Source organism: Pseudorca crassidens, chromosome 15 (genome assembly GCF_039906515.1).
Source record: "Pseudorca crassidens isolate mPseCra1 chromosome 15, mPseCra1.hap1, whole genome shotgun sequence".
NCBI classification, from domain to species: Eukaryota; Metazoa; Chordata; class Mammalia; order Artiodactyla; family Delphinidae; genus Pseudorca; species Pseudorca crassidens.
This window is the reverse complement of record NC_090310.1, coordinates 43,321,846-43,335,282: the sequence shown is the minus strand read 5'-3', so window position 1 is coordinate 43,335,282 and position 13,437 is coordinate 43,321,846.

Genomic DNA, 13,437 nt, shown 5'->3' with positions numbered 1-13,437 from the left:
AAAAATTGAGAACAGGAAAAAATAACTCACTGGGGTACTCTAGGAACTCTCTGCTCCCGGAAAATAAGACTCTGAAGCCACTGAATAGCTTACTTATCAAGACTAACGCTAGCTCCTCGAGGTCCATTTCATGCCCGTCACATTTCTGTGTCCACCAATCCATAGCTGATAAGGGAAAAAATCTCTGCCCAATGCCAACAGCTCCCCACTTCACAAGACCTGATTTAAAAATCACTCCAGCCCCAAGACCCGGTAAATAACGTTTCCTGACATCCTCGTTTGGAGGCCCTATGGTCACATGCTGTCCCCTCGACTGCAGCTTTGTTGGGCCAACAGGTTTCTCTTGGTGGTGTTTCTGGTCACTCAACAATGAACATACATAACACAACGAAGCCCTGGGGAGCACTGCTTGCCCTGCCTTCTGAGACATTTCCTGCAAAATGGGTGTCCTTTACTGTACAGATCATGAGATGGACATCATTGTGGACTCTACCTCTATGACCTTGGGAAATTGCCCTAAACTGTCCAAGGTTAGTTCCTTCTCTGTGAGGTGGGGAATCACTAATAGTTACCACCTGATGTATTTCCTATGAGGGTAAAGGAGAAAAATCACATAATACCTCATGCACTTCTTTTGTAACAAAGGCCCAAACATCAACTCTGAAGATATTTACAAAGATAAATTTTTCCTTCACATATGACCATTTATTGTGTGGTGGACATTCTTTCATAGACTTCATGTACTTTAAATCTATTCTTATATTAAAAGAAACTTAGAACACTGTATCAACTCTGCTGTACAGAGTTAATACAACTGATTAATACAAATGATATATTTTACGGCAAAATATTAGAAAAGTGATACAATTTTGTGGCTTTTCAATGTTTAATTGCTTGATTTCAACAGGAGAATGAAAAAACAAACCAACCAACCAACAGGAAAATCATCAAGACAGGCCTGGCTTTAAGATTTTTGTTGTTAGTGTTCAAAATTCATTTTCTGCACTGGAGTACATCTGACTCCCTGGGCTGCAAAGGAAGTACAGACATTCAATGACCTTTGGCTTTCTTAGTAGTCCCTTAAGTTCTGCTGTGATGATACCTCCAAAAACCAAATCTAACTCCAGGGGGAATTTATAGCCAACCTGGGACAAGGGGACACCTGGGCCTCCACGTTGCAGAGGGAACAAGCAGGCAGCTGGGAAGAAATGCAAACACGTGGAAACACTCTGAGGCCTAAAGACAGCAGTTATGAATCTGAATTTCCCAAGAAAACTAGCTGCAGGGTGGGTTTACTGACTTGGCTGACAGGGCCCTTGGCCATGATGTTCGATTCTCCTGCAAAATGGAGGTGTGAGAAATCCTTCTAGAGTGTGAAAGCATCGCATCCAGGAGACTCCAGGGCCTGGGGAACAGCTGGGTTTGCACTTTCGCAAAGAGCACGCACGTGGTCCTAGGAGAGGCTGCTTCTCCATCGTGAGCCTTGCACTTCCGATTTCCAGCCCCTCCTGCCCTATTCCTGAAATTACAGTTTCTGGGCAACTGGGCAGTAAGTCCCGGCCCCTCGGCATTCTTTGTTTGAGGTGATGAGGTCTGAGTTTAATGTAAATTCTTAGAACCAACTGCCAGGTGGCAGGTTAGAGAATTCAAAGCGAACTGGCAGAGCGTCTGGGGATTTTACCAGCAGAGCCGCAAAGCAACCAACACCGTCTTGATGTTCCCTCCTAGGAACCGAGAAGCCAAGCCTGGGGATAGGCTTTGCCACTCAAACCTACTCAAATCCTCCAAGCAGCAGAGAACCATCCTCGATGGCCACTGTCTAGGGGTTTACCAGACACCTGTTAAACAGCTGGAAAACAACTACATGAAGAAATATGGAAAGGAAGGAGAGCTGAAAAGAGAGGCAAGGAGGAAGTAGGGAATTTGTAAAAGAGTAGCTTAGAATTGCTCAGTGAATGCAATGATTTACAGGGAGTTGGCAGTTGGGGGTCATCAAAGGAAGAGGTACTTTTGCTATAGAACCTCTACAGGTTTGCTGGCAGAGGCCAAACACCCCACACGTCTCCTTCCAGTAGAGCCATTCAGTGAATCCGGCGTTGAGAATCTCAGCTTCCCCATGAAGCCCGCAAGCAAATATCTCGGATTAGCAGGCCATCAAAACGGGCTTACCCCAAGTATTGTTTTCTAAACCCAGAGAGCTAGTGAAATTATTATCTGGTAATAATTCCAAAAGCTTTGAAACTGGTAACATTTTTTCAAACTGGGGAGGAGAAATATAAGGCCATGACAGCATGGATACAGTTATTGTTCTAGTTTAATAGCAGGATAGAGTTTAAATGGAGTTGGTGATATTTGTTTTTTATTTCAGAAAAATGCACGAGGACCCCAAGGAGAGGACCCCGCCTTACCTCTTGGGTAACCAGGTGCATCAGGAAAGGGTTTTACAAACTTAAGGTACCAACGATTGATGCCTCGAAACAGCTCAGATTTATCTGTTTACAACGCACAGTTATGCTTCATAAAGTTTAGGAAGTCTGAAAGGAAGGCATACAGATGTTTAAAGTAAACTAACTCCACCTCTGAAAGATAGTCAAGGAATGGTAAGTACTGGGTCGGAGATTATAAAAGTTAGACCTGTAATTCAGGGACTTCCATTTCAGTCACATACTAGCCTATGTATGTTTTAAGAGATAAAATGAAATATACAATTGAAAGTCCAGAAAAATGACAAAGAGCTGTAAAAAACGAACGTCATAATCATTACTAAATGTCTTCCAGACTCTGAAGAGGTCCAGATGACATGAATAGCTTTCTTATCAAAAGGATACCATTTGTATGTTACTTCTAGTGGAATTAGGACCACTAGGAATGCTCTCTTCTTTCAGACCAGGCATCGTTTGGTTTAGAAAATGGACTTTTGACAGCCCCAGTCTGGTATGACATGCCGGTGCCTGGGGCTCATGAGAGAGTGTTCCTTTCAGAGACAGCGAGGTAGTGACCCCTAAACTCCCAGCTTCTCCCAGGCAGGCGGCCCCCAGTCCCCAAGTCCACTTACGTGAATGGGAACAAGGTTTATGTCTTAACTCCTGGATTCGCTTCTCTGGCTGGAACAAATATCACCTAAAACCCCTTCTTTCTCAATAATGAAAACATCAGATCATTTTTATTCACGTATCTGCAAAAATTACAAACTTGGGCGGGCGATGCAGATATGGGTTACATTTAGCCTGAGCAGGCGGTGGAGATACTGTTGGTTATCGACACTGAACACAGATTTGGCTCGATGGCGCCCCCCAGTGGATGCGCGCAGACCTGCGGCTCCGTGTCCGGCCGCTGGGCTGGGAGAACTGGTGAGCCTTCAGTGCGCAAGTGAAGATGGTCCACAGACCCCGCAGGCACTGATCTGATGGAAAGGATGATGACGTGCCCACTGTGCTTAGACGTGAGACCTCAGGGGCCGTTCTGAATGCTGATGAGTGAAAACGGGCTGAAACATGTCAAGTGGGCGTTTTCAGCCATGAATTCGTAGGACTGGGCACATTCCTCTTCCATAGGACAGATTTCATACAGGGTCCCACAGTCCTCACTTGTTGTTGGACCTGATTTCTGACCCCGACGTTTGTTCCCATCATGTGGTGGACAGCTTGCTCCTTGACCAGCCCCTTCCCTACGAGGCTGTCAGTCTGTCTCCTGGCGAAAGTACACGGTATCCACGTGCTCACTTCATCCTGAGCAACAGTGCAGTCATCCACTTGTTGGTTTGTAAGATTTTTGGAAGATAAAGTTTCCTCTAAACCAGAGGTTGGCAAACTTTCATTAAAGAACCTGAGTGTAAATATTTTAGGCTTGCAGGTCAAGAGGGAAAATTCAAGAATATTATCTGGGGGCATACACAGCCATTTAAAAGGTTACCATTTAAAACCATGAAACCTGTTCTTACTGGGACACAAAAAAGCAGGTGGCTGGCGGGATTTGGCCCAGGGGTCGTAGTTTCCTGGTCCCTGCCCTTGCTTATGATTTATTTTGCAGACTATAAAGTTTTGTGACTCAATGTTATTGCAAACAAGGCAGCTTTTTTGTTTTCAAGATAGCCTATCCTCTCCCTGGGCAAAGACGGAGCTGTCCTTCACCCCCTAGGTCACAGAGCTTGGCCTCCTGGATCACAGCAGGGAGGGGGGCGGGCCAGCTTTGTGTATTTCCTGATCACTTGTTGTTCACTAGTGAAGTCAGATGTCTAAGGCCCCATCTCGGAATGCACTTACCATTTAATTGGTGAAAAGAAGAGCTCACCCGTGGAGGTGAGAGGCAGATGTTAGCCCAGATGCTGAGCAGGGGCCAGGTGTGGGCTGCATGACAAGCCCAAGAGGGTGTATCTGGCACACTGTGGCCACAAATGATTGCAGTCATGGGTTAATTCATCGCACTGACACTGACTGAGACTCCTGTGAGCTTGCACTGTGCTAGGGGCTGGGAGGTCAGCCCTGAGCAACAGAGGAAGCTCCACATCTGGAGTCTATGTTTACGTGGGGCAAGGCAGACAACACACACGTGGGCCAAAGAGTCAAGATGATTTCAGATACTGATGTGCCCTGGAAGAAGGTAAAACAGGTGATGTAAGAGTGTCACCAGGTGCGAAGCGGGGTGAGACTGTAGAAGGAGGTGTTAGGAGAAAAAGCTAGGAAGATCGAACCACAGCAAGTACAAAGACCCTGGAGCAGGAACAGACGAATACACAGTAATCTAGGAATTTGGATTGGGAGTCGCTGTCTAGAGCAGGATGTTTGGCGGAGACAGTGGCCTTTTACAGGGTCACTGAGAGAGGAAGGATAGAGAAATGCATCTGGAGAGTTCATCTTTCTAAATCCTGAGACATGGTGTGAACAAGGGATCCTGGGGAATAATGAATAGACTGGTTTGGTGGCGCTGAAGGTTTGTGAAATATACCGGTGGGCAGTAAGCTGAGCCTTAAGGCCCAGAGGAGAGCAGTGGACATTCATCTGAGAGTCAGGACTTTGTCCTGTAGGTGATGGAGAGCCAGCAAAAAGGCAGGTAAGCACTGAGTTTTGCAAGATTCGCTTTGCAGCGCTGTTTGGGGTGGGTTGGAAGGGATAGAATATGGAAGCTTATTTTTTCTAAATTTGTAACCCCCAAGTTTAATCAAAGGTCTGTCTGGGAAATCAAAGCAGCAAGGATTCCCTCATTGTTTGGGGGGCCTCCTCACGACTGTGGTAGACCCCACTGCACTGTACCCAGGAAGCCGGCTCCCGGCATTGGCTCTGATGACGCAGGCCAACTTGACTTGGTGGAGCTGGAATTAATTCCAACATTTGACTCAGGAAGCTCTGAGGTTCCACAGTAAGCTCATAGATGTCCCCAGATGTCAACAGCAGGAAAGGGGAGGGAAAGAGCTCCCTGGAGGCAGCTAGGTGAGGATTCTGCCTCTGAGGTGCCAGTCCTGGCTCAGGGACTAGTTAAGCTGTGTGACCTCTGGGTGAGTGGCTTAACCTCTCTGAGCCTCGGTCCTCTCTCCCTTTAGCCTCCTCCCCACCGCCCAGATTCCAGGAATACAGAACAAAGGTTGGTGATGGTGTGTGCCCAGTGACATTATCTAGGAGCTTAAAAAAATACCAGTTCCTGGCCCTGCCCCAGACCAGCTGAATGGGAGTCTCGGGGGTGGGACCCAGTTTTCACACTTGGAGAAAGTTCTCTGGGTAAGGCTAATACCCAGGTGGGGTGAGGAGGTACGGACATTAGGGACAGGGCCCAAAGGAGTGACCAGCATCCTGGGTGCCTGGGGGAGCACCGATTTCCAGATCATTTACTAAAATGTACAGGCACTGCCCACCTCCGGCCCTCCGGCGGCGAGCATGTAACCTCTTCTGAGGTGGGGATGGTAGTGTTGTGAGTTCACTCAACTATGATTTTAGTTACTAAAATGTCAGCAGGCTTATTCACTGAGGCGTCTGGAAGGCCTCAGGGTGTAGTGCTTCCCCAGATTTGAGACCATTTGCAGTCAGGGGTTCCAGCGTTATTAGGGGAGTTGGGGTACAGGCAGCTGTGGCTGGGGTCTGCCCTCCTGGTGATGTGAGGTCGGCTCCGTGGATGTCCAGCTCTGCTTCCCCGCTAGACCCATCATTCCCACGTCTGCTGACTCCTGGGCTTTGCTCCTTCTCTGCCCCTCGGCCCCTGTTCCCAAGTGAGAGGCCCGTTCATCACGCAGGAACGAGAGAGACTGATTGGGGCATCGTTTCCCACTTGCTGTCCCCCAGCGGATGGAAAGTGAGGTCCCTGTGGGGAAGGGGGCCTTGCAGACACCAAAAAAAGGGCAGAAAAGCAAAAACAACATACTTTACTTTTAAATGATGTACCTTTTTAAGCACGACACAGGAGCAACATACTTTATTTTAACCTTTTATTGAAATATAATTGATTTACAACATTATATTACTCTCAGGTATCCAAGATAGTGATTCAATACTTTGATAGATTATACTACATTTAAAGTTATGAAAAAATACTGGCTATAATTTACTGTGTTGTACAATATAGCCTTGCTGCTTATCTATTTGATACATAGTAGTTTGTATCTCTTAGTCCCTTACCCATAACTTGCCCCTCCCCCTTCCCTTCCCAATAGTTTTTTTTTCTACATCTGTGAGTCTGTTTCTGTTCTGCTACAATTGTATTATTTTTTAGATTCCACGTATAAGTGATAGCATACAGTATTTGTCCTTCTCTGTCTGACTTATTTCACTAAGCATAATATTCTCTAGGTCCATCCATATTGCTGCAAATGGCAAGATTTCATTTTTTTTATGGCTAAGTTATATTCTATTGTATATATTTACCACATCTTCTTACATCAGTCATCTGTTGATGGGCACTTGGGTTGCTTCCATGACTTGGCAATTGTAAATAGTGCTGCTATCAACATTGGGGTACATATATCTTTTTGAGTTAGTATTTTTGTTTTTTCTGGTTACATGCCCAGGAGTGGAATTGCTGGATCATATGGTAACCCTATTTCTAGTTTTTTAAGGAACCGCCATACTGTTTTCCGTAGTGGCTGCACCAATTTACGTTCCTACCAACAGTGTAGGAAGGATCCCTTTTCTCTACATCCTCACCAACATTTGTTATCTGAAGATTTTAATGATGGTCATTCTGAGTGGTGTGAGGTGATACCTCATTATAGTTTTAATTTGCATTTCTCTAATAATTAGTGATGTTGAGCATCTTTTCATGTGCCTGTTGGCCATCTGTATGTCTTCTTTGGAAAAATGTCTACTCAGCTCTTTTATTTTTTGATTGGGTTGTTTTGTTTTCTGAGTTGTATGAGCTGTTGATACATTTTGAATATTAACCCCTTATCAGTCATATTTGCAGATATTTTCTCCCATTCAATAGGTTGTCTTTTCATTTTGTCAATGGTTTCCTTTGCTGTGAAAAACCTTTTAAGTTTAATTGGGTCCCATTTGTTTATCTTTGTTTTTATGTCCATTACTCTAGGGGACGGATCCAAAAATCTATGACTATGACTTACATCAAAGAGTATTCCGCCTATGTTCTTTTCCAGGAGTTTTATGATTTCCATTCTTACTTTTAGGTCTTAATCCATTTTGGGTTTATTTTTGTATATGGTGTGAGGAAATGTTCTAATCTCATTCCTTTACATGTAACTGTCCATCAACATACTTTACTTTTTAATGATGTATCTTTTTCAGCACAACATAGGAAGGTAGATTATAGGTACAGAAATTAACACAGAAAAAAAAAAAAGAACAAAAAGGTGATGGCTATTGGGAATTTCTCTGTCCTAAGCAAAATTATTTTTAGTGTATTTAATATGTTCAGAATACCTGTTGGTATGCATTTTTATTTTATATGGAACATACTGAAAACAATACTGAAGATAATTTGAACTATGAGGTGTCCTGGCAAAGGGATTTTTTAAAGTGGTTCCTCCCCCTATGATAAAGACCCTGGCCTCTGATGATCTCTACACTTTGTTCTCTCATCCTTTAATAAGTATATTTTTCAGGGATCCTTTTGACGCATGTTCCCCAAATCTTGTCTCTGGGTTGATTTGAGCCCCAACTGCAGAAGATGGTGTGATTAATCACTCATTCTCTTAACCAATATTTATAGGATTCCTGGAGGCAACTTTTACATGAAATGCAGCCCTGATATTTAAAAGACAGTGATAACAAGGGTGCTCCCAGGTAACCCATATTTCTATGACATGTGGCACCTAGGAGGGAACTGATCTCCACCATGGATCTCATTTTTCTTTACCTCTCACAGGTAAGCACACCAAGAGACTTCTAGTTTCTTGGATAGAAGACCCTGAGTTGGTTTAATTGCTTGTGAAATCGGTTGAAATTGCTTGTGGTTCTCTCTACCGGAGAGAGAACTCAATGTCTCTGAACCGAGTGAGTCTCTGTTCTTCCTGTCCAGTCCATCCTTAGATGTTGTGTAAGTGCAGCACTAAATGGCCCGCTTTGTAATTTTGAGGAGGAGGGGATTCATGTGGAGGTGAAAGTTAACCCCTCATTGATCCTGGGTTATATCATTAGTCAGCTATTAGCCTCCAGCCAACATGAAGGTATCTGGCTCACCTGGGCATTGAGCAAATATCCGAGGACAGCTTTGGAAAATTCCGCTGTGGACCATTGGGTGTGAGAAGACCTATTACCCATCGGCCTATGTGGAACTTGCCTCAGTGGGATATTCCCAAGGCTCCGGCCAAAACTTGGTTCACTCAGGCGCCATAAAAGTTACAGAAGCAATAAGGCCAAGTTTTGGGTGTTTACACTCTGCTGAATCCTTCCATCCAGTTCCCCTTGTTGGTGAATCTTTCACACAGAGTCTGTGTTTTCTGTGCTTGCCCAGGTCTAAGTGCCGGGGTGAAGGCTGGTAACCTTGGGGTTTATGTGTCCATGAGCTGGACAAATGCAGAGGCGGGAGCCAGCCGCTGCTCGAGGGGCCGTATCACCATCGCTAAAGACCATCCACTCGACCAAAGGCACCACGGAGGTCATGCCAGGCCCACCTGGCCCATCAAGGTGTCAGGCCCAGTGAGAGGTTTAGAATCTCCATTTTTAAAATGCATCTGGTTGGTAACTCTTCTCACTTCAAGAGAAGTCCAATCCCCTGATGGTTAACTCGGGGCAGAAACGTGTGTTATTCTAACCTCACCCAAGTGCCCTGAACACACAAGTCTTCCTTTCTCTTTTCTGAATCACGAATATGATCCACACCCCGATTCTCTTGCAGGAGATCCATGACTTTGCAGCCACCCGTGACATAATCTTGTACCAAACACACAGCTGCCTTTGATCTTGGCAAACCCAGGGTTGGTGTAAGCACAGTGTATGGGCATGGCTGAGCCCTACCTTCTTTTTGTTTCTCTTTGAAGGTATTGACCTGATGGCAACTCCACCCTAAGATGCGAATTGGAAGTATAATGTAAGAGGAAGACTCTTTTGCCCAGGCACCAAAACAGGGAAGGTAAAAACATTTCCACACTTTTAATTAAAGAGCACATTTGATACTTTTCACTATCGTTATTAATGCACTTTAAAAAATCTGTCCACATATTAAAAGGTCTTAACATTCTTCTTGGGCTCAACCATAAATGATACATTCCTCACAAGGGAAAAATGTTCTCTAATTGGACAGCCAAGATCATAAATAAGGGTTTACGACACATCAGACCAATTGTGTGAGTCTCTGGACTTGATGCTGGGGATGCCAAGATAAGGGAGATATGTAGATGAAATTTGAATCAGTTGGTTGAAAATACAACTTTTATAACTCAAAAAGGTTCGGTGAGATTGAAACAAAAATGGCTTCGTCTTGAAAGTCTTGACGCCATTTTGCAAAATCTCTACTTAAATCACACCAATGTGTGTAATTCTAAAAACAATCCTCAAAAGATACAAGCCTGGATTCAGTTTCCTCCTTGTTCTGACAAACATTTTCTTTTCTAGTTTTCAGCTCTAAGTGTACAACAGTATCCGCGTGCCTTACAGACCGAAGTTCCTTGCCACACATTTTTTTTTCACTGTAACTTTCAACAGTTTGGAGATTGCTTTGAGGTTAAATCAAAAATCTTAACCTTGTCACTGGCGTTTTGTTTTCCCTTGGGGGAAAAATGCGGGTGGCTCCGCTCAGTCCTGACAAGGTAATGAAAGTCATTCTAATTTTTATTTAAGAAAAAGCAATTTTCATAAATGGTGTACCACTAATGGATCACAATCATCTGTAAGCCCCACAGCAAATTACTCTTAATCCAGTTTGCTGTGTTGCCTTACCTGAGGGAAATAATACCCACCCTTCCTCTGGGCTGGCATACTGTTCCCAGAGACTTCTTCAATATATATTAATCCCATCATTTATCTTTGTCAACTGAGAACAAAAATAATTTGCAGAAGAGTAAACAGAAGCACGTAGGAGAAGGGAGCTCGGCATTATTAAACGGCGGAAAGCAGGTGCTTGCAAAGCCAAGCTTATTTTTATTGCAAAACTTGAGTAATTCTCCTTCTGCATCTGTGCATAGTAAATACAAGCCAGAGAAAAATCTAATATTTTAGAGGAAACTGAAATCACTTCAGCTGAGGAACGAGGGCAGACACTGGCCTTGTGGCTTGCTTTTTTTAATCAATCTGAAAATACGAGATGAATGGCCTCAAAAGGGCAGAAGAGAGAAATGAAGGGGTGAGAATTGAGGCGAACTTACATTTGATTTGAAAAACGCAAAATAATAAAAATATACCTGGGATCATCACTTTTCCAGACCAGGTCTGCGTCTTGATTACATCTTGTCTCTTACACGTTCCTGATTATTAAAATATTATTAAAACTCTCACTAAAGCCAGTAATCGTACTCGTATTAAGTAGTATTAAATTTAATAGCAATGACACTAATAATGCTATTAACACTAAGATTACTAATCATAACTTGTTCGTTAGAGCCACCAGGTGCCAGACCCCCTTGTAAACATTTTGAGGTTGTCCTTAGCATTGCACAGACAAGGAGGAAGATAAATGAGGGTCAGAGAAGTTAAATGATCCTCACATGGTTAAACTTGAACACAGCCTTCATGAGCACGTGCTGTATGTCAGACCCTGGCTATGAAGTCTTTTGGGAGATTGTATGGTTTACCCACACTTTACAGATGAAGAAACTGAGGATTATAAAGGTTTAGAAACATGCATAGGCTCACAAGGTAATTTAAGTGGTTGAACCAGAATCCCAAACTCAGATCTCCCTGTCTTCTGACCACTCCACTAGTTTGTTATTAAGTTGGGAGTGATTTTCAAATTGAAATTCATGGGCTGTGAAATCCATGCTCTTCCCCCTGCTCTGTGGTGTCTCCTTTAGGAAACCACAAAACGAAACAAACGCTCCTGGGTATTTCAAAAACCCTAAGATGAACCCAGCAGTGCTGTAGCCAAGTAGATTTTGGAAAACAGCTATCATGCTCCCAGCCCCTTCCCCTCCATCCTTCACCTTCACCTCCTAGTTCTTGTTGGAGTTGTGGTTTGTGCCTAACACTGGCAGTGGTCTCTACTGGCACTGACTGCCAACCCATCTCTAAGAAATTTCAACTAAGAGATGAACATCTTACCTGCCGGGAAAGTGGGCAGGAAGCTGTAAGCTGCTACCTAAAGATGGGGGGTTTTATTTTAAGCCAAATAAAACTGAACTGTAGGAATATAAGCTTTTGTTCAGTTACTCTCTCTAGAGTTGTGTTGATGATGATAGGGACTCGGGCACACTTCGGTCTTTGTAATATGCGTGTTCGGTAATTCCTTCAGTTAAAAAAGTTTATGGAGGGTCAAGCACTGGGGCAAACCAAGTGAAATAAAGAGAGATCATTCTCTTAAGGGGCTTGGAGTTTATTTTGCCCCATGTCTAATTAGCACAAATCACTGAGCCCAAACATAAAATTATGTGAGCACAGACAACTGGTCTACCTCTTTTATTCATCAAGGTAGGGTGGCAAATCAGCAGGTTTAGGGATTCTGATAACTGGGTGATGTGCTTAGCAGAAGAAGTAGACCTTTCCTAGGTTACTGGTCTTTGTGAGAAACATAGCACTGAGGCTCTAGTTGAAAGGAACTAAGCAAATAGTAACTGATTTCTGTGGGTAAAGGTCTCTTCATTTGGAATTGTCAAGTTTAGCCATACAGAGATCCTAGGGCTCACCTGTCCTTAAATATCTGTATCATCAGATAGCTCCCATCAGGGTATTATATACATCCAACATATGCAACTCAGAATATCCCCAAAAGGCTCCAAATGTGTGCTATTAAGGACGTGTTTCACTCTTAGGAGAAGCCAGTCAAAGACAGGAATCTCCCTTGAGTCTTATAATGGCTGGATTCACCATTAAGGAACACACCTCTCCTGCTGATGCCTCGGAGGGTTTTCCACCCTGGAGTGCAGCACAGCTTGATTTAGGATGGCGGAGGGGTCTGCCTTCCATGGAGAGCGGGACATGGACTATTTAGATCAATCTTAGGAAATGCTCGTGCAGGAGTTAAGGTGTGAACAGAGGTGTTCTTACGCAATCCTTGCCTGAATACCTGTGGGAAAGTGTTCACCTTCCTCCAGGAGTAAGAGTTCCCCAGGTTGAAGGTCGCTGCTGTACAGTGCATGGCACCATTGTTCTAGGATTTGTGCTTTGGAAAACCAGTGTTCCCTGCTCGTGTATTTAGTACTCAGAGCAAGGAGTGTGGAATGAGAGGAGAGAAGTGGAGGGGAAGGTGGGAAATGCCCTACCAATGGTTGTCCACTTGTGAATCTGGCATTTGAAGTAGTCATTTCTAAGAACGTGGTTGAGCTGTGCAAAGGGGTGATGATAGCCCACAGCCCCATCTTCCCAGCAGGATAAAGGGAGGTGATGACAGGTGAGTTGGCTGTGGTGGATGGATGGCCACTGTCTACAGATCTTGCAATTCTGCCACCAGGGTCATCTAAACACCAAGTGCAGGCCCTCTCCCAAAGCATTATAATTATTAATGTCCATCTGAACAATTCACCCAGGCTCATCTTTGCTGACATTAACTATCATGAAGTTATTAACTGAGACAAGCACTGGCTAGTTAACTTTGTAGAGGTGGGTGGTGAGGGGTTGTAATTTAAAGGAAATATTTAAGACCCAAAGAACTAAAAGCATACAGCAATCATGGAAGAATGGTTGCCATTGATAATCAATGTTTTTGACAAAAGCCTTATCAAAATCCCTCTCAGATTTTACCATGACAATGGCCCCTGGGGTCTATCTCACCTTCTTGACTTTAATCCTCATTTTAGGAAGATGTTGCTTGTTATACTCGGGCTTTGGAATAGGTGTTGAATTATACCACTGAGTCGGAGGAAACTCTGTCTCTCCTCAGGAGGGTCTGCATATTAAAAGTTTATTTATC